The sequence below is a fragment of the Scyliorhinus torazame genome, chromosome 10, assembly GCF_047496885.1.
Source record: "Scyliorhinus torazame isolate Kashiwa2021f chromosome 10, sScyTor2.1, whole genome shotgun sequence".
Classification (NCBI taxonomy): Eukaryota; Metazoa; Chordata; class Chondrichthyes; order Carcharhiniformes; family Scyliorhinidae; genus Scyliorhinus; species Scyliorhinus torazame.
Genome location: NC_092716.1, coordinates 166,597,813 through 166,622,258, shown reverse-complemented (window position 1 = coordinate 166,622,258; position 24,446 = coordinate 166,597,813). Strand labels below are relative to the sequence as shown.

At 48.7% G+C, this 24,446-nt stretch overlaps 1 long non-coding RNA gene across 1 annotated transcript in view; it reads right to left on the bottom strand.

The window, feature by feature from the left end:
* LOC140384891 (uncharacterized) overlaps positions 1 to 14,041 on the bottom strand; it is a 31,465-nt gene extending 17,424 nt beyond the window's left edge. Inside the window, exons 1-3 of the long non-coding RNA XR_011933200.1 lie at positions 13,780 to 14,041; positions 13,394 to 13,484; positions 12,660 to 12,766 (exon numbers count right to left, since the gene is read on the bottom strand). This is a non-coding gene — a long non-coding RNA (uncharacterized lncRNA). The remainder of the gene's footprint in view (positions 1 to 12,659; positions 12,767 to 13,393; positions 13,485 to 13,779) is intronic.
* Positions 14,042 to 24,446: the final 10,405 nt, after the last annotated feature.

Genomic DNA, 24,446 nt, shown 5'->3' with positions numbered 1-24,446 from the left:
CGGTCTTCCAATGTGAGATGGACCAAATGGTTGACCGGTACGGACTGCGGGCCACCTTCCCGTACCTAGATAACATCACCATCTGCGGCCACAATCAGCAGGACCACGACGCTAACATTCTCAAATTTCTCCACACCGCCAAACTCCTTAATCTCACGTACAATAAGGAGAAGTGCGTGTTCCGCACCAACCGCTTAGCCATCCTTGGCTATGTTGTGGAAAATGGAGTTCTAGAGCCCGGCCCCGACCGCATGCCCCCCTCATGGAACTCCCCCTCCCGCGCTGCCCCAAGGCCCTGAAACGATGCCTGGGGTTTTTCTCCTATTATGCCCAGTGGGTCCCTAACTATACGGACAAGGCCTGCCCACTCATTCACTCCACAGTTTTCCCACTGACGGCTGAGGCTCACTAGGCCCTCAACCGCATCAAGGCAGACATCGCCAAGGCCATGATGCACGCGGTCGATGAGTCCCTCCCTTTTCAGGTCGAGAGCGATGCATCGGACGTCGCTCTGGCCGCCAGCCTCAACCAGGCAGGCAGGCCCATGGCATTCTTTTCCCGTACCCTCCATGCCTCCGAAATTTGGCACCCCTCTGTCGAAAAGGAGGCCCAAGCCATCGTGGAAGCTGTGCGGCATTGGAGGCATTACCTGGCTGGCAGGAGATTCACTCTCCTCACTGACCAACGATCAGTTGCCTTCATGTTCAGTAATACACAGCGGGGCAAGATCAAAAATGATAAAATCTTAAGGTGGAGGATTGAGCTCTCCACCTACAATTACGAGATTTTGTATCGCCCCGGGAAGCTGAACGAGCCTCCCAATGCCCTATCCCAAGGTACATGTGCCAGCGCACAAGTGGACCGACTCCGGGCCCTACATGATAGTCTCTGTCACCCGGTTCTTTCACTTCAAAAAGGCCCGCAACCTGCCCTACTCCATTGCGGAGGTCAGGGCTATCACCAGAGACTGCCAGGTCTGCCGGAGTGCAAACCGCACTTCTACCAGCCAGACCGAACGCACCTGGTGAAGGCCTCCCGCCCCTTTGAGCGCCTCAGCAAGGGCCCCTCCCCTCCACCGACCGCAACACGTACTTCCTGAACGTGGTCAATGAGTACGTCCGATTTCCCTTCGCCATCCCATGCCCCGCTATAACTTCTGCCACAGTCATTAAAGCCCTCCACAGCATATTTACACTGTTCGGTTTCCCCGCTTACGTCCACAGCGACCGGGGATCCTCTATGAGCGATGAGCTGCATCAGTTCCTGCTCAGCAAGGGCATTGCCTCGAGCAGGACGACCAGCTACAACCCCTGGGGAAACGGGCTTGTGGAGACGGAGAATGGGATGGTCTGGAAGGCCGTCCTGCTGGCCCTATGGTCTAAAAATCTCCCGGTCTCCCGCTGGCAGGTGGTCCTCGCCGACGCACTTCACTCCATCCGATCGCTCCTCTGCACTGCAACTAACGAAACCCCCCCATGAACATCTCCTTGCCTTCCCCAGGAAGTCTACCTCTGGGGTTTCGCTCCCAACATGGCTGGCAGCTCCTGGACCTGTCCTCCTCCGCAAACACGTGCGGACCCACAAGGCGGACCCGTTGGTCGAAAGAGTACAACTACTGCACGAGCACCCGCAGTACACCTACGTGGCGCACCCCGACGGGCGCCAGGACACAGTCTCCTTCCGGGACCTGGAACCAGTTGGATCCCCACCCACGGCCCACCACACAACACCCCCCGCTCCGATCGCCCCGGCGCCACTCACCCTTCCCCCAGCACACCTCACCACAGCCCCCGCCCAGGACAATCCGTCCTCCCACTGGTTCCACTCGGGGATGAAGACGAGGACAACACGCTCCCGGAGTCACAGGCGACCAAGTCGGCACCCGCATCACCACCGGGACCGAGGCGATCACAGCGGAGGATCAAGACACCCGACCGACTGAACCTGTAGATTTTGCCTGAACTGTAAATTTTGCCTGAACTGTAAATTTTTCCACCACCCCCGCTGGACTCTTTTTAACAGGGGGTGTATGTGGTAGACACCACTAACTGTATGTTAGCTGTAATAACTGTATATTCGATGTAGTACAGTAAGGCTCCTGTACTAGAGGTACGGGAGTAAATCCCTGCCTTCTGGCTCCGCCCATTAGGCGGTGTATAAATGTGTGTGCACACCGGAGATGCTCCCATTCTGGTAGCAGCTGCAGGAGGCCACACATCTCTGCTTAATAAAGCCTTGATTATTCTCCACTCTCGTCTTGTAGTAATTGATAGTGCATCGGAATGTCAGGGGACTGAACAGCCCAGTGAAAAGATCCAGAGTCTTTGCCCACCTGAAAAGTATGAAAGCCGACATAGTCTTCCTCCAAGAGACGCACCTGAGGGAGGAGTGACTGCGGGTAAGGAAGGACTTTGTGAGACAGACCTACCATTCCAGCTACGGGACAAGGACTAGGGGGGTAGCCATACTGATTAGCAAGAGGACAGTGTTCAATGCGACGAGGACAGATATGGACCAAGGGGGATGGTACGTCACAGTCAGCGGTGTCCTCGGCGGGGCACGGGTAGTCCTGGTGAACGTGTATGCTCCCAACTGGGACGACACAGAGTTTGTAAAAAGACCATGGCGGAAATCCCGACAAAGATACACACCGACTGATTATGGGGGGGGGAGGATTTAACTGTGCACAGGACTCACTGACAAACAGACCAAACCCCAGAACGGTGAAAACAACAAGCATGGCTAGGGAAAGGGGAACGTTTATGGAGCAGATGGGGCAGTGGATCCAGGAGAGAAGGAATTCTCATTCTTTTCACCAGTACACAAGGTCTACAGCTGCATCAACTTCTTTGTCGTGGGGGAAATCGGTGCTTCCAGAAATAGAGCGGAATACTCCGCGATCGTAATTTCCGACCACGTTCCACATTACATGGATATGAGGTTGGAGACAGGCCATACCCAATGCCCCACATGGAGGTTTGACACGACCCTCTTGGCCAATAAGGTCTTCTGCCGGAAAACATCACAGGCCATAGGCGAGTACATTACTAATAACCATTATGGGGAAGTCTCACCTTCCACGTCCTGAAGACACTGATTAGGGGAGAAATTAGAGGTCAACAAAGTGTTTGAGGCCTTCTACCGAGGGCTGTACACCTCCGAGACCCCCGACAGGGATGCGGGGATGAAGCAGTTCCTCGATGGTAGACGGGGGAGCTGTAAGCAGCAATAGAACTGGGAGAGGTCATGGAAAGCATCAACCCCGTGCAGGCGGGGAAGTCTTCGGGATCTGATGGGTTCCTGGCGGACTTCTACAAGAATATTCCGCCGGCTCTCGCCCCGCACATACGGGAGATGTTCGCAGACTCGCTAGTGAGGAGCACCCTGCCTCCGATGCTAACACAGGCCACCATATCGCTGATACCCAAAAAAGACGAAGACACAATGGAATGCGGATCTTACAGACCCATTTCGCTGCTCAACGTGGACGTGAAAATATTGGCAAAAGTCCTGGCCAAGAGACTGGAGGACTGCATACCAGGGATGGTCACAGAGGACCAGACAGGCTTTGTTAAGGGTAGACAGCTAACTGCGAACATCAGGCGGCTGCTGAATATGATACCGACCCCATCCGGTGGGAGAACAGTGTAAAAATGCAAACTTTAATTAAAATATTTTAAGAAAAGAAAACAATGGTCGAAATCCCGGACGTGGACACCCACAGACTAATCATGGGGCTTTAACTATGTACAGGACCCGACATTGGACAGACCCCAGGATAGGTAATGTGTCAGGCAAGGCACGAGAATTGAACGCCTTTATGGGGCAAATGGTGGATAGGGCAGTGGAGGTTCCACAATCCGAGAGAAAAAGAATTCTCCTTCTTCTCCCACGTGCATAAGGCCAACTAACTGATAGACATTTTTGTGGTAGGGAAGAGGGTGCTTCCAGGAGGAACAATGGCGGAATACTCCATGATGGTAATCTCTGACCACATGCTGCGCTACATTGATGTGTGGTTTTAGAAGGGACGAGCTCAACACCCCCAAGGAGGCTGGACGCAGCTCTCCTTGTTGATAAGGAATTCAGTACCATAGTAGGTCAAGCCATCAACGATTATATATCCTGCAACCAGAATGGGGAGGTCTCACTGAAGGTGATGATCAGGGCGGAAATTATCGCTTATAGGGCCTTTAGGCACAGGAAGAAAAGAGAAGCCATGCAGCGGCTTATCGGCTCCATACTGGAAGTGGATGGGCAGTACTTCGTGGCCCCAACTGTAGAACTGCTGGTGGAAAGGAAAAAGTTGCAGATAGTGTTTGACATATTCTCCACTCGGAAGGCAGTCCACCAGCTCAGCCAGGTACAGGGCACCTTTTAGAGACATGGACACAAGGCCAGCCGCATGCTTAAAACCAGTTAAGAAAGAAGCGGCCACAAAAGAGATAGTTCAAGATAGGCACAACAACAGCGGGATGGTAGCGGGCCCAAATGAGATCAATAAGGCCTTTAAGAACTTTTCCCTTGTTTAAGAAAGGAAGCAGGGATGATCCAACAAATTATAGGCTGGTGAGCCTGACATCAGTGGTGAGAAAACGTTTGGAAAAGATACTGAGGGACAGGGTATGTTCACATTTGGAGAAAAATGGACTAGTTAGTGACAGGCAGCATGGTTTTGTATGGGGAGGTCATGTCTCACCAACTTGATTGAGTTTCTGAAGAGGTGACAAAGAAAATTGATGGTGGAAGGGCTGTGGATGTAGTTTATGTGGGCTTTAGTAAGATGTTTGACAAGGTCCCACATGGCAGACTGGTACAAAAACTAAAATCACATGGGATTTGGGGTGGGCTGACTAGATGTATAGAGGACTGGTTTGATTACAGAAGAAAGAGAGTAGCAGTGGAAGGGTGTTTTTCAGACTGGAGATCTGTAGCTAGTGGTGTTCCACAGGGATCAGTGCTGGGACCTCTGTTGGTTGTAGTATATATAAATGATCTGGAGGAAAATGTGGGTGGTCTGATTAGTAATTTTACGGATGACACAAAGATTGGCGGAGTTGCTGATAGTACCGTGGATCGTCAGAGGATACAACAGGATATATAGATAGATTGAAGACTTGGGGACAGAAATGGCAGACGGAGTTTAATCTAGACGAATGCGAGGTGATGCATTTTGGAGGATCATATCTAGGTATGAATTATATTGTAAATGGCAGAACCCGGAGGAACATGAACATACAGAGGGATCTGGGTGTGCAGGTCCACAGTTCCCTAAAGGTGGCACCACAGGTAGCCAAGATGATTAAGAAGGCATTTGGCATGCTTGCATTCATCTACCGGGGCAATGAGTCCAAGAGTTGGGAAATCATGTTACGACTATATAAAAGCTGGTTAGGCCGTATTTGGAGTATTGCATGCAGTTCTGGTCACCACATTATCAGAAGGACGTGAAAGCTTTGGAGAGAGTGCAAAGGAGGTTCACCAGGATGTTGCCTGGTCTCAAAAATGTTGGCTATGAGGAGAGGTTGAATCATAGAATTTACAGTGCAGAAGGAGGCCATTCAGCCCATCGAGTCTGCACTGACTCTTGCCCTACTTAAGCCCACACCTCCACCCTATCCCCATAATCCAGTAACCCCAGCTGACCTTTTTGGACACTAAGGGCAATTTATCATGGCCAATCCACCTAACCTGCACGTCTTTAGACTGTGGGAGGAAACCGGAGCACCCGGAGGAAACCCACGCAGACACGGGGAGAATGTGCAGACTCCGCACAAACAGTGACCCAAGCTGGAATCGAACCTAGAGTAAACTAGGATTGTTTTCACTGGAAAGAAGGAGGCTGAGTGGGGTCTACAAAATAATGAGAGGCATAGACAGGGTGGACAGTCAGAGGCGTTTTCCATGGGTGGAAGCGTCAATTACAAGAGGGCACAGGTTCAAGGTGAGAGGGGGAATGTTTAAGGAAGATGGGTAGGGTAGATTTTTCATGCAGAGCATGCTGGGTGCCTGGAACACGCTGCCAGAGGATGTGGTGGAAGCAGGCACATTAGCAACATTTAAGAGGCATCTGGATGGATTCATGAATAGTGAGGAAATAGAGGGATACGGACCGAGAAAGGACAAAAGTTTTTTTTTTAGTTAGGGCATCATGATCAGCACAGGCTTGGAAGGCCGAAGGGCCTGCTCCTGTGCTGTACTTTTCTTTGCTCTTTGTTCTTTTACCGAGAGCTATACACTCCTAGCCCCCAAAGGGAGTCTTGGGGATGGAACAGTTCATCGACAGACTGGACATATCAGTGGTGGGGAGGACAGGAAACAGGCGCTGGCTCCACTAGGGCCGGGTGAAATTGTTGAGTGCATCAATTCCATGCAATCAGGAAAGGCACCGGGACTGGACGGATTCCCAGTAGACCTGTACAAAAAATGTTCAATAGCACTGGCCCACACATGTGGGAGATGTTCAACGACTCACTGTCGAAGGGGGCCAAGGCCTCGATCTCTTTGATCCCCAAGAAGGACAAAGACCCAACAGAGTGTGGACCATACAGACACATCGCTCTCTTTTAAATATTGATGCAAAAATCTTAGCAAAAGCACTCGTGAGATGACTGGAGAGTTGCCTGCCAGAAGAGATGGCAGAAAATCAAACTGGGTTTGTTACGGGCAGACAACTAACAGCAAATATCAGACGCCTGCTGAATGTAATAATGACCCCATCCAGGCAAAGGACACCAGAGGTGATCATCTCCCTAAACGCTGAGAAAGCCTTTGATTGAGCAGAATAGAGGTATCTTATGGAGGTGTTTGGGTTTGGAGCTGGGTTCACCGCGTGAGTGAAGCTCCTGTGCAGCATTCCTATGGCGAGCGTACAAACAAATACAATCAACTCTGAGTACTACCGGCTGCACAGGGGAACAAAGCGGGAGTGCTCGCTATTCCCACTCCTGTTTGCGCTGGCAATTGAGCCGTTGGCTAATGTCCTTAGCTCTGCAGATTGGTGGATGGGCATTCGGAGAGGGGGCAGAGAGCAGGGAGTCCCATTCTATGCTGATGACCTGCTGCTCTAAGTGTCGAACCCCCTGGCCAGTATGGGGCACATAACTGGATTCTTTTGGGGGTTTGGCTCCTTCTCAAGTTACAAACGAGCAGCACGGTAACACAGTGGTTAACAAAGTTGCTTCACAGCTCCAGGATCCCAGGTTCAATTCCCGACTTGGGTCACTGTCTGTGCAAGTCTGCACATTCTCCTTGTGTCTGCGTGGGTTTCCTCCAGGTGCTCCGGTTTCCTCCCACAGTCCAAAGATGTGCAGGTTAGGTGGATTGGCCATGATAAATTGCCCTTAGTATAAAAAAGAAAAGATTAGGTGGGGTTGCGAGGATAGGGTGAAGGTGTGGGGATAGGATGGAGCCGTGGGCTTAGGTAGGGTGCTCTTTCCAAGGGCCGGTGTAGACTCGAGGTGCTGAATGGCCTCCTTCTGCACTGTAAATTCTATGATTCTATGAACATCATCCTGGGGAAAAGCGAAATCTTCCCGGTAAACACCCGAGAGGGAGGAGCGGAGCTGGAAGACCTGCCGTTCAAAGTAACCCAAATCAATTTCAGGTACCTGGTGATCCAAGTAGCCCAGGCCTGAATGAAGCTCCACAAATGGAACCTCTCCAGCCTGGTGGAGAAGGTGAAGAGGGACCTGTAAAGATGGGACGCACTCCCAGCCGGAAGGGTACAGACGGTCAAAATTAACGTGCTGTCTAGCTTCCTCTTCGTAATTCGACAAGTTAATCATGGCCTTTGCCTGGAAGTGGGGGATGGGGGGGTGAGGGGGGGGGGGGGGTGAGATTATACGATACATAAGTCCGTTTTACAACGAGGGTGGCACTTGGGAGGCCTGGCCCTACCAAATATTCTGTTCTACCACTGGCCAGCCAACGCAGAGAGGGTGAGACGATGGCTAAGCGAGCCGGTGGCGGACTGGGTCCTAATGGAGTAGTCCTCCTGCATGGTGACATCTCTCCAAGTGCTGGCCACAGCGCCACTCCCGCCCCACCCCACACACACTTCATGGGCCCTGTGGTAGTATTCACTCTGAGGACGTGGAACCAGTTTAGGCGCCATTTCGAAATGAGCGAGATGTTACAACCACAGGTTCACACAGGTGAGGATAGGTGCCACATTTGGGACGTGGGAGAGGACAGAGGGACATTGACAGCAGAGGACAGAGGGACATTGACAGCAGAGGACAGTACATGGACGATAAACTGGCGACCCTTGGGGACCTTGCAGAGCAACTCTAACTCCAGAAAGGGAACGAGCTTAGATATCTCAGCTGCATAACATTCTCTGCAAGGAGACAAAAATGTTCCCCTAGAGACCCGCGCACACATTCCTGGACACGATGATAGGACCAGACTGGTTAGGAGATGACAAATGCGGCAACATATATAGACAACTTATAGAAAAGGTCAGGACTCCACTGGATGAGACCAGTGGAAGTGGGGGGAGGAACTTTGTATGGGTAGGGAGCCCTTGGGCAGCACGGTAGCCTTGTGGATAGCACAATTGCTTCACAGCTCCAGGGTCCCAGGTTCGATTCCGGCTTGGGTCACTGTCTGTGCGGAGTCTGCACGTCCTCCCCGTGTGTGCGTGGGTTTCCTCCGGGTGCTCCGGTTTCCCCCCACAGTCCAAAGATGTGCAGGTTAGGTGGATTGGCCATGATAAATTGCCCTTAGTGTCCAAAATTGCCCAAAGTGTTGGGTGGGGTTACAGGGTTATGGGGATAGGGTGGAGGTGTTGACTTTGGGTAGGGTGCTCTTTCCAAGAGCCGGTGCAGACTCGATGGGCCGAATGGCCTCCTTCTGCACTGTAAATTCTATGATATTCTATGATATTCTATGAACTGGGCATGGAGATGGGGGAGGATTCTGGATCGAGGCGCAGTAAACTCCACCTCCTCCTGCGCCAGGCTAAGCCTGATGCAGCTCAGGTTAGTGCACAGAGCACACCTTACCAAGACACCTTTGAGCGGGTTCTTCCTGGAGGGGAGGACAGGTGCGAGTGGTGTAGGGAGGGTCCAACCAACCACAGGCACATGCTCTGGTCCTGGCCCAGACTCAGGGAATTCAGGGCACCCTTCTTCAAGGCTCTGTCCAAGGTGGTGGGTGTCGAGATGGAGACGTGCCTGTCTGTGGTGGTCTTTGGGGTGTTATATGCGCCATCTATCGCCCCCGCCAGCCCCAGCCCAAAACCGTGGTTTTCACACAATGACATTAACACTGACATCCACTCCATCCTAAAGTGCTTCCTGAGCTGGTTCCAGATCTTCACCGTGGACTGCACCACCGGGCTCCCTGAGTATCTGTTTGGTGCCAATGGCAACGCTGCCATCACCATAGCCCTTAAGCTGGTCCCCTTAGAGGGTTTCTCCTCCATCCTAACCCATTCTATCCCCTCTCCTTCGCACCATCGCCTCACCTTCTCCACGTTCGCCGCCCAATAGTAATGAAGGAGGTTTGGCAACGCCAATCCTCACTGCTGTCTCTGCCCCTGAACAGGGTTGTCTTAACCATTGGCACCTTCCCTACCCATACAAAGTCCAAAATAATTGTGTCCAGTTTGCGAAAGAAGGCCTTCAGTATAAAGATCAGAAGTGTCTGGAATATGAAAAGGAACCTCGGCAGAATGTTCAACTTCACCACTTGGACCCTCCCCTCAAAGTCAATTGAGATCCTCCCTGGCCTCCTCCACCAGTTTTTAAAAATTCCATTTGTGAAGCATCGCCCATTCCCTCGCTATCTGAATCCCCAGGTATCTGAACCTGTCTCTAATCACCTTAAATGGCATACCCCCTAAAATGGCTCGCCATCCCAACTCATTCACTGGGGACACTTCGCATTTCCCTACATTTAACTTATATCCCGAGACAAAAAACCAATAAAAAACATTTCTAAAAAAACTTATATCCCGAGAACACTCCAAACATCCCCAACAGGCCCATGATCCTCTCCATGCTCTCTAGCGTGTCCGAAACACAATAGTAGGTCGTCGGCATAGAGCGACAGCCGATGCTCCCTTTGTTCCCTCGTAATTCCTTGCCACTCTGCCAACCCCCTAAGAGCCATTGCTAGAGGCTCTATAGCCAACGCAAACAGAAGCGGCGACAGCAGACATCTCTGTCTTATTCCCCTGTGTAGTTCAAAGTTCTGTGAACCAATGTCATTGGTCCCCACACACACCCTCGGTGCCACAAACATCGGCCCAAACCTTCCCAGGACCTCAAACAGGTAACACCACTCCATTGGGTTGAATGCCTTCTCCACTTCCATGGACATGACCACCTCCGTACTTGAGCTCCCTACGGGTCATAGTCACATTTAACAGTCTCCTTATATCACTAGAAAGCTGCCTGCCATTCATGAAGCCTGTTTGGTGATCTGCAACCACCCCCTGGACATAACCTTGCATCCTTCCCACCACCAACTTAGCCAGCACTTTTACGTCTGTATTTAACAGCGATATGAGCCTATACGACCCACGTTCCAATGGATCCTTCCACTTTTTTGGTATCAATGTGCTCGTTGCCTGCGTCATCGTCTCCGGCAGCTCCCCCTTCTCCCACGCCTCATTAAACGCCCCCAAGGGATGTGGTGCCAGGTCCGTCGCAAACTCTTTGTAAAATTCCACCAGGTAGCCATTGGGCCCCGGGGCCTTCCCCGACTTCATACTCCTTATACTGTTCAATACCTCCCTCAGCCTCAGGGGCTCTTCTAGCACCTGCCTCTTCCTCCAGCTGTGGCAATTCCAGTTTATCTAAGAACCATCCCATGTCCCCCTCTTCAGCCTCCACCCCCACCCCCCCCCCCCCCCACCCCCTCACAGCTCTATAATAATCCCTAAACGCCTTGTTTATCTTCCCCTGGCTCCGACACCACATCCCCTGCCCCCGTCCATATCTTCAATATTTCCCTGGATGCGACCTGCCTCCACAGCTGATGCGCTAACACCCGACTCGCCTTCTCCCTGTATTCATACTGCACCCCCTTGCCCTACGCAGCTGTCTTACCACCCTCGCCGTTGGCAGCCTATCAAAGTGCCCCTGTAATTGTTTCCTCCTCGTCAATCCCTCCGTGGTGGGCACTCTCGAGTACTCCTCATCTACCTCCACTATCTCGTTTATTAGCCATTCATATTCCTCCCTCCTTTTCCTATCCGCGCGAAAAAAAGGAATACTCCCTTCCCCCTGGGTTCTTGAAGCGCCACTGGTCCACCACAGCCATCTTCTCAATAAACCTATCCAGCTCCTTTACCATTCATATCCTACCCTTTGAACTAGGGCTCGATCTAGCCACCCTCGGCTCTAGGACACAATTAAAATTGACTCCCATAATCAACTGGTGCATGGCCAAGTCTGAGATCGCTGCCAGGAACCCCCTCAGAAAATCTACATCATCCCAATTCGGATCATACACATTCACCAACACCACCGCCATCCCTTCTAATATCCCACTCACAACACATATCTCCCACCCGGGTCCCTCACTTCCTTCGTGCTCACAAACCCAGTTTTCTTACTCATTAAAATTGGCACTCCCTGCCACTTTGAATCAAACCCAGAGTGGAAAACTTGACCCACCCACCCCTTCCTTAGTCTAAACTGGTCCTTCACGCTGTGGTGCGTCTCCGGCAGAAGGACCACCTCAACTTTCAAGCCCCCATTCCCCTCTACCATCCGCCATCCTCCCCTTTGGCTCTACCCCCGTTAATCTCGCCCAGGACCTGGCCCATCCAAGATGACCCCCTTTCTTCGCCCCGACCATGTTTTTTCTCCAACCTCACCTCGTCACGTCGGGATGTCGGTGTTGATGCTGTGCGGAAACCACGGATTCGAGCCAGGGGGACAGGTGGTCTGTATAGGAAGTGAAGAACAGTGTGGCTGGTTAAGGTGAGGGATCTGTACCTGGAAGAACGGTTTGCCAGTATAGAGGAACTGAAGGAGAGGGTAGAGCACCCGAGAAGAAGTGAGTTTAGGTACCTGCCGGTAAGGGACTTCGCACGGAAGGTTTGGAAAGGGTTCCCCAGGTTACAGAGGTATGCCCTGTTGGAGCGATTGCTGGTTCCAGACGTGGAAGTGGAGGGCAGGATCGGAGACATATACAGGTGGCTGGGAGAGCAGGGAGGTGGTGAATATTAAGGAGAAGTGGGAGGGGGGAGCTGGGAGGGGAGATAAACTGCGGTGTGTGGAGCAAGGCGCTACGAAGATTAAACACAATTTCCTCCTGCGCAAAGTTGAGCCTGATACAGTGCAAGGTGGTACATAGGGTGCATATGACTCGGGCAAGAATGAGTGGGTTCTTCTAGGGAGTGGTAGACCAGTACAAAAAGTGTGGCCGGGGGCCAGCGAACTATGCACATATGTTCTGTGGTTGCAAGACGTTGGAGAGATTCTGGGCGGGAGTGTTAGCGGCACTAACGAGGATAGTGGGGGAGGAGGATGGGCCGGACCCTTTGGTGGTGATATTTGGGATATCGGAGAATCTGTAGCTGATGGAGGGGACGAAGGCAGATGTTGTGGCCTTCGCCTCTTTGATTCGCCGGCAAAGAATTCTATTGGAATGGCTGTTTGCAACGTCGCCGGGGGTGGCGGTCTGGCTGAGTGACTTACATGACTTTCTTCAGCTGGAAAAGATCAAATACAAATCGAGGATTCAGCGGAGGGCTTCGAGGCGAGGAAGGGGATGTTCATGCCCGTGTTTGAGGAGTTGTTCATTGCTGGGGAGGAGAAGGAGGGGGATGAAAAAAAGGGAAAAAATTTGTACAAGCTGAACAATTATGTATTGGAGAGTTTGATCCCCAGATTGTATATGTTTCATAACCATTTATATAAGTTTGGAATAAAATACATTTAAAGAAAGAGAGACGCAGAGAGCACACAAAGGATTAAATGTTGATCTGGAGAGGGACAGGTTCTTTCCAACTGATATCATTTAATTTGTGGTAATTAATGTCCCTTTCTGTCCCTTTTACTTGATTTTAAAAGAATCAGAGCAAATGCAAACTGCGGCAGGATTTAAATTTTCCCTTCCCACAAACAAAAACTGGAAGGAATATTAATGGGGTGTGATTCAGCGTTTTTGTGCACTGATTACACAACCCTTACACAGCACTTCAGCGCTGTATCACAAGCTGAGCAAGATACAATCACTATGAAAGCATCACATTGTTCTCCACATTTGAAAATCAATGACTGAAAAAACTCCAGTCGAGTCATTTGAGGACGTTAGTCTCATCTGCTGTAATCAGTTGGGTCAAGTTTATGAGACATGTTTATGTTGCAGTCTAGAAACAGTCTTAAATATTATCACATCAGCATATCGAAAATATGGATAGGATGTTAACCATTATTTCTCAGCACAGGGTGCACTGGCTCGGACGAGTGTCCAGTGAGAGGCAGAAACAGCTCGAAAGACTCCTGGCTTCATTTCCCAGCCTGTAAAAAAAACGAGATGTTGTTGTAAGAGGTCGTTTGCGTAGCTGATTACTTCTGAATGGGAGTGGGGGAAGAACTGTAGAAATATGATTAATTAAGGCTACATCGTGGCTTTACCAATGGGTGATACCATATTTACACAAATGGACTGACTGAGACATGCCAACCACAAAGTTATTGAGTGTTATTTGTCCAGTGACTCGTGCACACCCGGGTTATTTTTGTTATATCTCATCAGAGTGCACTGTTCATGAGGTAGAATTTACTCATGGGAGAGTTAACAGTTCATGCTTACTCTGAAGCCATAAAGCACAAGGCTTGAGATTTAAGGTGATTCAGCCCCTCTGGAATCTTGGTAAAGGCACACTCCAAAATCCCACTGGACATTTTAAACACAGGATGGTTCAACCTTGCTCAATCCGTCTTGATGTGTCTCCTGAGGAATATCTCACAGGCTCTCTGGTTGGAGCAATTTGCCATCACTTTCTGTTCCTTCTTTACATTACTTTCCTGGCAAAGGATAAAGCCACCTTGTCTTCCAAAACTGGTGAAAGGTTGCCTCCTGTAGGGTTGAAAAGAAAACTCAGCAAACACTGAAAATCTAAAGTAAACACAGAAAATACTGGAACTGCACTGCAAGTTCGTCAACGGATGAAAGGGGAAAACAGGTTAATATATCAGGGCATTGATGACAGTGCTCACCTAACATGTTAACCCATTCTCTCTTTCAAATGCTGAAAAATAATTTGGATCTGCCCAGGAGTAATTTCCGACTTAGCGCTGGGATGTAAAACTGGTGCCATCGGTTGAGAACCCATTATAGAAACCACCCGATTTCAAATCAATTCAAAGGAAAATCAGATCATTCCTATTGTGCGGCCCAGCCTGCACTGCCAACATTGCGTTCCAGCAAGAGTCAAACATTTCACCTCTTAGTGTTTCTATCTGGTATGAATTTCATCGATTCAGAGCTAAATTTGAATTGTAGGGTGGCATTTAATGCTCCGTGGGTGAGGCTTGGGAGGTGGGGTGGAGCCATTCAGTTGGATGGGAAGAGTATGGTGGAAATCCCAGAGATCCCCTCACCTTCCCAACTCTGCCCAATTAAGTCCGAGGTGGGCAATATCAAGACCAGCCTTCCTGCCTTGGGGTTAATTGAGGCCCTGAAGTAGACAATTAATGGCCACTTCAAGACTTAATTTCACGGCTGCTAGAGTCCCACTGTGGTCATTAAATTCAGTCCATACAGTCTGTATTGGAGAACAGGAGCGTGAAATTTATTCACCCTGATCTCTGGGTTTCCACGGGGTGGGGGTGTCTGATGGGGAGAGGCTCTCAAGGATCTCCTGAGCTGGATGGGAGCAGGTGGCCAGTAAGGTCAACCCTTGAGTCTGGGACAAGAGGACCTGGCAGCAGTGCCATAAGAGATTGTACAACCTCAAGCAGATGGTTAGATTCAGTGACTGCACCTGCCCATGAATCTCTTATCCACCACAACACCAACTTCTAACACTGTTCAATGTACCACACTATCCTCCTCACCAGATATAATGCTATACAACTACCGACATTCCAGCTTCTCTCTTGCAGATGAACAGAAAACAGTGGACAGAATGCTAAGGGAAAGGAGCACCTGTATCTCTGGAGCCATATGGAGATGGGTACCTGCGTCATGGGGCCGGCTGCAATAGAACTCTGTGGTGCTGAGAACATTGAGGATGATATGTTCCTGCTATACCCCTCTTCTAAACCACCAGCTCACCCACATCCTGCTACTTAGCATGATGAACAAGTTGCCAATGGTGCAACCATGGACCTCTTGCTTTCCATCCCATCCACCTTCTCATGTCCCAACCTTTCTCGTTCTGATATTCTGCTTTCAGACACACACAAGTTTCCACCCACACACAGTCCTTTACAGCACAGAACAAGGCCATTCTTCCCATTGAGTCCATGCCAGTACTCCGTGGAGCAATCCAGTCAGTTCCACTCCGCAGCCTGAACCCTGTAGCCCTGCAGGTTTATTTCCTTCAAGTGTCCATGCACTTACCTTGGAGATTGGCATCGAGTTGGGATCAGCACAAGTAGGCAACAAGCAAGCCAGGCATAAAGGATGGTTCATGTGCCATCTTAGCAGAGGGGTGAGGTCTCAGACAAGTGCCATTATAAGGGGACTCAGATGAGGACCTTGATGGGGTGGCATACAGGATGCAAAAGAGGTTATGCCCAAAGGATGGCTTGCACTATCACTGTAAAAGGGCATGGAGGAAGCAGCTCCAAATTGGCAGAAGGTATCATGTAGAGATTGTCCTTTTCTCAGCATTTGCTCCAACTCTCTATCATGCTGTAGTCCCAGAGGTGCTGATATTGCAACCCCATACCAGCTGCAGACTTTGCGCAGACAGCTTACTCCTCTGCACTTCCTAATAGGATGTGGCAACCCTCCGACAAGTGCAGCACAACAGCGCCAAAAACTCTCGAGCTATTTCAGAGATTTTCCAATGTAAAATGTTCCAAAAATGTTACTTACCTGTAAAGAGCATTCCCCTTTAAATAATACTGCTGAAGGGCTCACCTTCTGTGTCATTCTTTTTTTCTGAATGGACAGCGCAGGTGTTGTCACTACCCATGTTGTTCAGTTTTGGTATCCTGGTGATACATCAGCTGATTGGGCTAGGAGACAGCAAGGTAGCACTGTTTCCACATGGTCAGGAACACACAGGGTTAAACTGCATGGTGCCACAAGAAGCAGTATTGCCCAAATGAATTTAGGGAGGACCAGAGGTTTCTATTGGTTTGCACCAGTACAATTGCCCAAAATCAGTCAAACAAAAATGTAGGAATATCAAGGATTAATCATATTCATCTCAAATTAATTTTTATGATACTAGAAACCCAGAATTTCCCACAATTCTGGCTATGCCCTTGAAGAGGTTAGTGTTTTCCTGGAGCAAGGACAAAAATTACCATTCTCACAGAGAACGGTTACCTATTTCGTATTGTCTGTGGTAAACAATTGTTTATGTGTGAGGTCAGTGTGTGTGTGTGCTCTTACCCTCAGGGAGATTGTCTTAATTTAAATAATTTTCAGCAGCAAGCCTTTGTGAATTCAAAAAAAACTCATTATCACATTTTAATGCAACATCTCACATACTATCACACACACAAAGATGATATAGATGAGGAGGAAAAAAAACAATTACAAGTTGTAATGATTTAGATCTCTCTTAACTGGCCTGCAGTTTACCTAAATTAAAGCTATAGCTAGAATTGAAGTCTGGTAAAAGCAGAAGGTTCTCAGCAAGCTGTGATGTTTTTTGCAGTTGAATTATCAGGAGGTTGGCTTTCAGATGAACTTGAAGTTGGAACAGGTTGGGGGAAGAATGCTTCTCCCACTTTCAAGGTATAGTTCTTTTACCTTGGCTGCACAGTTGATTAGATGGTTTTTCAGATGGTATTTAAGGTGGTTTTCTGATCGAAACAGCTTCTGCTGTAACTTTTAAAAGCAGATACAAACATGGCGGCCTTAACCATGTGCCCAAAGACTTTTCCCAAATAAAATAGTGGGTTACAGTCTTTCACACTGTGTGTTTTGATACGATGGACTATCACAATACAATGAAAGACCAATGAAACTAATTTCATATTTGTTTAACACCCATTGATATGTACAATAGAGATGTTGAAACTCAGCCCTGTTTGTTACAGTTCATTCTTAACGGAAGGATTTGTGAGTTTCACAAGTATTCATATTTTAATGAGGTATTTGCTTGAGTTTCAGGTCTTATCTGGACGGTATTGCCAATGTCGCATGATGTGTTGTCAGCCATTTTCATAACTCTTGTGTTCATGTTCACAGCTTTAAAATTTGTAATATTTTTATGCCTTTACTGGGCATGACAGCATGTTTTGAAAGCTTTTAATTTTTTTGAAATTTGAGTAACTGACTGCTGAAACTAATGTCACGAGCAAATGGTTCTGTGTAGCTTTTTTAAAGTAATGCTCTGTTATTTAGAATCAAATTACTCACAGGTGATGGGCAATGTTCGCTCTAATTTCCCTTCGCTGTTCAAGATTGGCTTGACGAACTGCAGTCCCTTTAAGGTTGCCATGCTGCCCCACACATGTACATTTTAAAGGGACCATTTCTCATCCATGGTCTGCTTGTTCCCTGTGTGGTAAATTTTTGCCTATTGCACAACTGCAGACCCATGCGCCTTATGAAGATTGTTGGTCAACTCTCAGATTAAAAATGCTTATTATTTTCACACAATGATAAACCCACTTTCAGTTGTGTGAATAAACTCCGCTAATCACTATTTATTATATTTAAATATAACACATAATATCTCATGGAATACCTCTTACAGAAAAATGTACTTTGAAAAATATTGCATCCTAAAATGCTGTCCTATTGCGCTGGTTCATGGAACATTTCATGTCAGTAGCATGCCAAGTAGAAACTTGAGAAAAAATAAAATACTTTTTGAAACAAGAGTAATTTATGCCCAGATTGCTCATTGTAAGCAAAGTGGAAACACTTGGCCAGTATGTTTTATTAGCAATAAATTTGATCTTAAAGAATAAACTGATCATGGTGGTTTGACTATCATGGTATCTTTTTATAAATGATTCAAAAGGCAGGGCAGCATGTGGCAGTAGTGATGTGCTGTTCCACAAATCACACCCTTCACCCCGCCCACACTGAAGTCCCTGCTCTCAAGAGACTACACCATGAGCTGAGCAGAGGCCAACTGCTTACCCATAGAAAGCAAGGGGTGGGGGGATCAAAGGCGGTGACACTACAGGCTTCTTTTGTATTCTTCCCAGCAGCTGCTTTCAAAGGAGCGCCAGTATAAATCTGGGAGAGGTTCACCTACTCACACTCTTACCAATGAGTGTGTGACATGGAGCAATAGGACGAAGGGAACAGAGGATATAAATTCAGTTTTTCTAAATCTCCCCATCAAAATAAATTGAGGATTTTATTTCACCAAGTTAAAAATACTGCAATCAATAAAGACCATAAATAATAGCAATGATACTTCCAGCAATTTTAAGCCCAGAAGCCTCATTAGATGAGCACTGTCAATCGAATGGAGCATTAAACGGTAACCATGTCCACCTATTCAGGGAAATGGAATGCATCCCATAGCACTGCTCGAAGATGAGTTGGGAAAATCTCTAATCAAAATCTAGCCCTCATTAAACGCCAGCACAGCCAAACATTTATCTTATTGCGATTTGTGGCTCCTTGTTGTGCACAAATCAGCTGCACATTTGCCTACTTAAACAAGTGCACAAATCAGAAGTGATTCATTGACAATTAAGTGTTTTGAGACATCTTAAGGATATGAATGGTGAAATAAAGGTGCAAGTTCTTTCGTTTACCACAGAGCTATTTCTGTTGAAAAACTACCTTTACGGCAGAGCACCTTTCATTTGAATTGTATAGTCTTTTTCGATTCCTGCGGACATACGGCTCGTGTGACTAACACTCACGAGTACTGTGTTTCTAGGGCAGCACGGTGGCGCAGTGGGTTAGCCCTGTTGCCTCACGGCGCCGAGGTCTCAGGTTCGATCCCGGCTCTGGGTCACTGTCCGTGTGAAGTTTGCACATTCTCCCCGTGTTTGCGTGGGTTTCACCCCCACAACACAAAAGATGTGCAGTGTTTGTGGATTGGCCACTCTAAATTGCCCCTTAATTGAAAAAAATAAAATAATTGGATACACTAAAAAAAAATTTTTAATGAAAAAAAGAGTACTGCATTTCTTAAGCCTTCCATATGAAATGCACAATGCTTTGCTTTCCATCCTTTTCTGTTCACAAGTTCCACTGAGACACCTCCAGAAGTACCAGTGATGATGAAATTCCAACCATAACTAATACATTTCATATTAGCAATGGACATGAAGATCATTGTCTCAGCGATGTTAAAACTACTTGTCCAACATCCACACTTGATGAACCATATTTTCTTCCAATAAACAGTGAAAAGGCCAAAGTCATTGTTTTCAGTTCCTCCCCCTCAACAAGCTCCATACCCGAGGCTTCAATTCTATCCGAATCCCAAGCGCCCTCAGGTTGAACTGCACTGCGTTCCATTTGATCCCAAACTGAGCTCCGACCCCATCACTTTTCATCAACAAATACAACCTACGCTCCACCTGTATAACATGCCACTGTTTCCATCCCTCCCTCAGTCTATCTGCTGCTGTAACTCTCAGATTTTATGACCCCAAACTCAACTATTGTAAGGCTCTGTTGGCCAGCCTCCCAACCCCCACCCTCCATAAAACTGAGCTTGTTAAATGCTCTGTATCCTGTAGCTTAATGCCAAACCCTGCTCACCAAACACTGATCATTAACATCTCAACATTTAAATTCACATCTTCAGGTTCATAGTCGTCTTCTATCTCTCCCTGTAACTCCCTCTAGCCATAGAATCCTCCCAAGAACACTGTACCTCATTCTCTGGCCACTTAAACAAGGGCCCTAAACCCTTGAATTTCCTCCCCAAACCTCTCTTCACTCCTTTAAAATCCTCCTTTAAATCCACCTCTTTGACCAAGCTTTTGTATCTTTTTCTGTTGCTTAAGTGTAATTTTTGGCCGGGTTAAGCTCCCAAGAAGTACCTTGGGACATTCCCCTACTTTCGCTGCCATATAGATGCAGGCTGTCATTGGTGTTGCTTAGATATATTGCTTCAGTACAGATCTTTCTACCTCTGATGTGAACAAGGAAAATAAATTACAGACTTTCACGAGATTGCCAAGATGTCTGAAGAATCTCACAGCAGGTGAAGCCAACTATCTTCAGAGCTGCGTAGCTCAGCTAGGAACACACACGCACAAAAAAAAAAATCAAAGAATGCACTGTCTGAAAGATACATATGTTTAACAAATCCTGTGGTGCAGGGTTTATAGCGCGTGGAGTTGTTGTATGGTTGGTTTCATGTGCTGCTGTACTCTTTTGGGCCTCAGTGGTGTCTGGTCTTCTTATAGCTGGTTCCAAAACATTATCGTAATTAAAAAATGGTCCCATGAGTGGGTGTCACACTGATCCATTGCCTGCTAATAATGCAGCTACTCCCATCAGTTGTAAAGCACCTTTTGATTTCGAGAGAGGCAGAGGTTGAGTAAAAGTCCTGAAAACAGACAAACACTAGAAACAAACTTCCAACCAATATTAGTATTCATAAAATCACTGGTAATTAATGCTTTTTTTGACTAAATCAGAACTCAGTCTTAATTAGGTTTTGCCAAATTGTTTCGTTGCCACAAAATGGCCTCCAGTCTCAACCCCTGGGTGTTGCGCATAATATTAAATAAAAACTCATCTTTCATAAGTACTTAGAAGGGACATTATCACCATTTCAAATTTATTTAGGCAAAGCTAATAAACTTGCCTACAAGCATCATCCATCGCCCCCCCCCCCTCCTCCCTTACTCAGAAACCTCCTCATCAATCTTTATAGGAAGGCTTATGCAGATTTTATATGACCAAATTTGAATCTGATACATCAGGCCATGAAGTCTTATGGGCACGGAAACCTCCTGCTGATTTCCATGTTACCCCACAACCCGTGGACCCTTCAACTGATGAATTAGCTTCTCCATGATGAACACCATTTGGAGGAAGCATTGAGGGTGATAAGGGTGCAGAAAGTACTCCAGGTGGAGGACTTCAATGTCCATCACCAAGAGTGGCTTGGTAACACCTGTACTGCCGAGCTGGCCAAGGATGGTCTGCAGCGAAGCGGGAGAGGAGAACAATGGGGAGACAGTCAGTTTGGTGCCATGGACAGGAGATATCAGGTCAGCTGACTCACGGAAGCACAGTGGGGGGGGCGAGCAGGTGATGAGCTTGAGCTTGATATGGGGGGTTGGGTTTCTGGTGCTGTTACCAGGGGGGAGGGAGTGGGGAGGGGGGAGCTGCATTGCTGACAGGGGAGGAACTGTTACGAGGGGACAAATGGGAGGTCGAGGACGGCGGATGCCCGAGGGCGAGCTCGAGGAGGCCGGGGACGCGAGCTGGAGGCTGGCCTAAAAAGGCTGATGGCTAATCGGCAGGGGAGGAGTGGGCAGAGTCCCCCAACCAGGCTGATTACATGGAACGTTAGAGGGCTGTATGGGCCGGTCAAGAGGGCTCACGTGTTCGCGTATCTGAGGGGGCTGAAAGCGGACGTGGCAATGTTACAAGAGACACACCTAAAGGTTACAGACCAGACTAGATTGAGGAAGGGGTGGGTTGGCCAAGTATTCCACTCAGGGCTGGACTCAAAGAGTAGGGGGGTAGCGATTCTGATTAATAAACAGATGGCATTTGAGGCAGGGAGAATCATGTCAGACACAGGGGGCAGGTGAGTGGGAAGCTGGAGAGGGTGCGGGTGGTACTGGTGTACGTATATGCTCCGAACTGGGCCGATGTGGAATTTATGAGGTGGATGTTAGGTAAGATCCCAGACGCAGAGTCACATAACCTGATCATGGGGGGAGATTTTAACACAGTCATTGATCCAGAATTGGACCGGTCAAAATCCAGGACAGGGAGGCTGCTAGCCGTGGCAATGGAATTGAAGGGATTTCTGGAACAGATGGAGGGAGTAGACCCATGGAGGTTTGGATGGCCAAGAGTGAAGAAGTTTTCTTTTTCTCACATGTCCACAAGGTATACTCTCGCACCGACTTTTTTGTTCTGAGCAGGGCTCTACTGCCGGGGGTGGCGGATACGGAGTACTCGGCAATCGCAGTATCGGATCATGCCCCACATTGGGTGGATCTACGGGTTAGTTTGGAGAGAGGACAACGTCTGCTGTGGAGACTGGATGTGGGGTGGTTAGCGGACAAAGCGATCTGTGGGCAGGAGAACAAGTCCATCCAGAACTACCTGGAAATAAATGATACGGGGAGGTCTCTGCAGCAACGGTCTGGGAAGCTTTGAAGGCAGTGGTCAGAGGGGAATTAATCTTGATACGGGCCCACAGAGAAAAGGTGGAACGAGCTAAGAGGGATAGGCTAGTTGGGGAGATACTCGAGGTGGACAGGAGATACTCGAGGTGGACAGGAGATACTCGGAAGCCCCGGACACGGGGTTACTGAAGGAGCGGCGGAGGTTACAGGTGGATTTTGGGCTGTTGACTACAGGGAAAGCAGTGGAGCAGCTGAGGAAGGCAAGGGGGCGATCTATAAGTATGGGGAAAAGGCATGCAGAACGTTAGCGCACCAGCTCAGAAAAAGGGAGGTGGCCAGGGAGATAGGGAGAGTAGAGGTGGGATCATAGTGCTGGACCCGGGGGGGGGGGGTGAATGAGGTGTTTTAAGGACTTTTACAGTAAATTATACGAGTCGGAACCCCCGGCTGGGGTGGAGGGGATGAGGCAGTTCTTGGGTCAGTTGAGGTTCCTGAGAGTGGATGAGGATCTGGTGGAAGGGCTGACAGCCCCAATTGATATTGAAGAAATAATGGAGGGGCTGGAGGGCATGCAATCTGGCAAGGCCCGGGGCCGGACGGCTACCCGGTGGAATTTTCGAATAAGTTTTCAGAGATATTGAGCCCACTGCTGGTGAGGGCAGGTAATGAAGCAAGAGAGAAGGGAGTCCTCCCCCCAATAATGTCGCAGGCCACAATTTCATTCATCCTGAAATGGGAGAAGGATCCGGAGCAATGCGGGTCATACAGGCCAATTTCTCTACTGAATGTGGACATCAAGCTGCTGGCTAAGATATTGGCCACAAGGATAGAGGATTGTGTCCCGGGGGTGATAGGGGAAGACCAGACGGGATTTGTAAAGGGCAGGCAACTCACGGCCAATGTTCAAAGGCTCCTAAATGTTATTATGATGCCCTCAGAAAGAGGGGAGATGGAGGTGGTGGCCACAATGGAATAGAAGGCTTTTGGTCGGGTGGAGTGGAATTACCTGTGGGAGGTGCTGGGAAGGTTTGGGTTTGGTGAGGGCTTCATTGACTGGGTGCAATTGCTCTATCAGGCACCAGTAGCGAGTGTGCGTACGAACCGGTTGAGGTCGGGTTATTTTAAACTGCACCGAGGGACGAGGCAAGGGTGTCCCCTCTCCACGCTACTGTTTGCTCTGGCCATAGAGCCACTGGCCATGGCATTAAGAGCCTCTAGGCACTGGAAAGGGCTGGTTCGGGGTTTTGGGGGGGGGGGGGGGGTGAAGCACCGGGTTTCGCTTTAGCAGATGTCCTGTTCTTGTATATCTCAGATCCATTGAAGGTGGTGGGGGAAGTTATGCGGATCTTAGGGGAACTTGGTAATTTTTCGGGGGATAAATTGAACATAAGGAAAAGTGAGATGTTCGTGATCCAGGCAAGAGGGCAGGCGAAGAGACTGGGAGAGCTGCCGTTTAGAATGGTGGGAAGGACCTTCCGGTATTTGGGAATCCAGGTGGCCCGGGAATGGGAGGCACAGCACAAGTTAAACCTATCCCGGCTTGTAGAACAAATGAAAGACGACTTTAAGAGATGGGACATGCTCCCGCTATCACTGGCGGGAAGGGTACTGACCGTGAAAATAATGGTCCTCCCCAGATTTCTGTTTGTCTTTCGGTGCCTCCCCATCTTCATCCTGAGGGCCCTTTTTAAACGAGTGAATAAGGTTATTTTGGGCTGTGTGTGGGCGGGTAAAACCCCGCGAGTGAAAAAAGTGTTGCTGGAGTGCAGTCGGGGGGGGGAGGGTGGGTTGGCGCTGCCGAACTTTTGTAATTACTACTGGGTGGCAAATATAGCCATGATTAGAAAGTGGGTAGTGGGGGAGGGGTCGGCGTGGGAGCAAATGGAGGCGGCGTCATATAAAGACACAAGTTTGGGAGCACTGATATCGGCACCTCTTCCGTTCTCGCCGGCCCGATACTCCACAAGTCCAGTGGTGGTGGCGGCTCTGAGAATCTGGGGGCAGTGGAGGAGATATGAGAGAGTGGAGGGAGCATCGGTTTGGACCCCG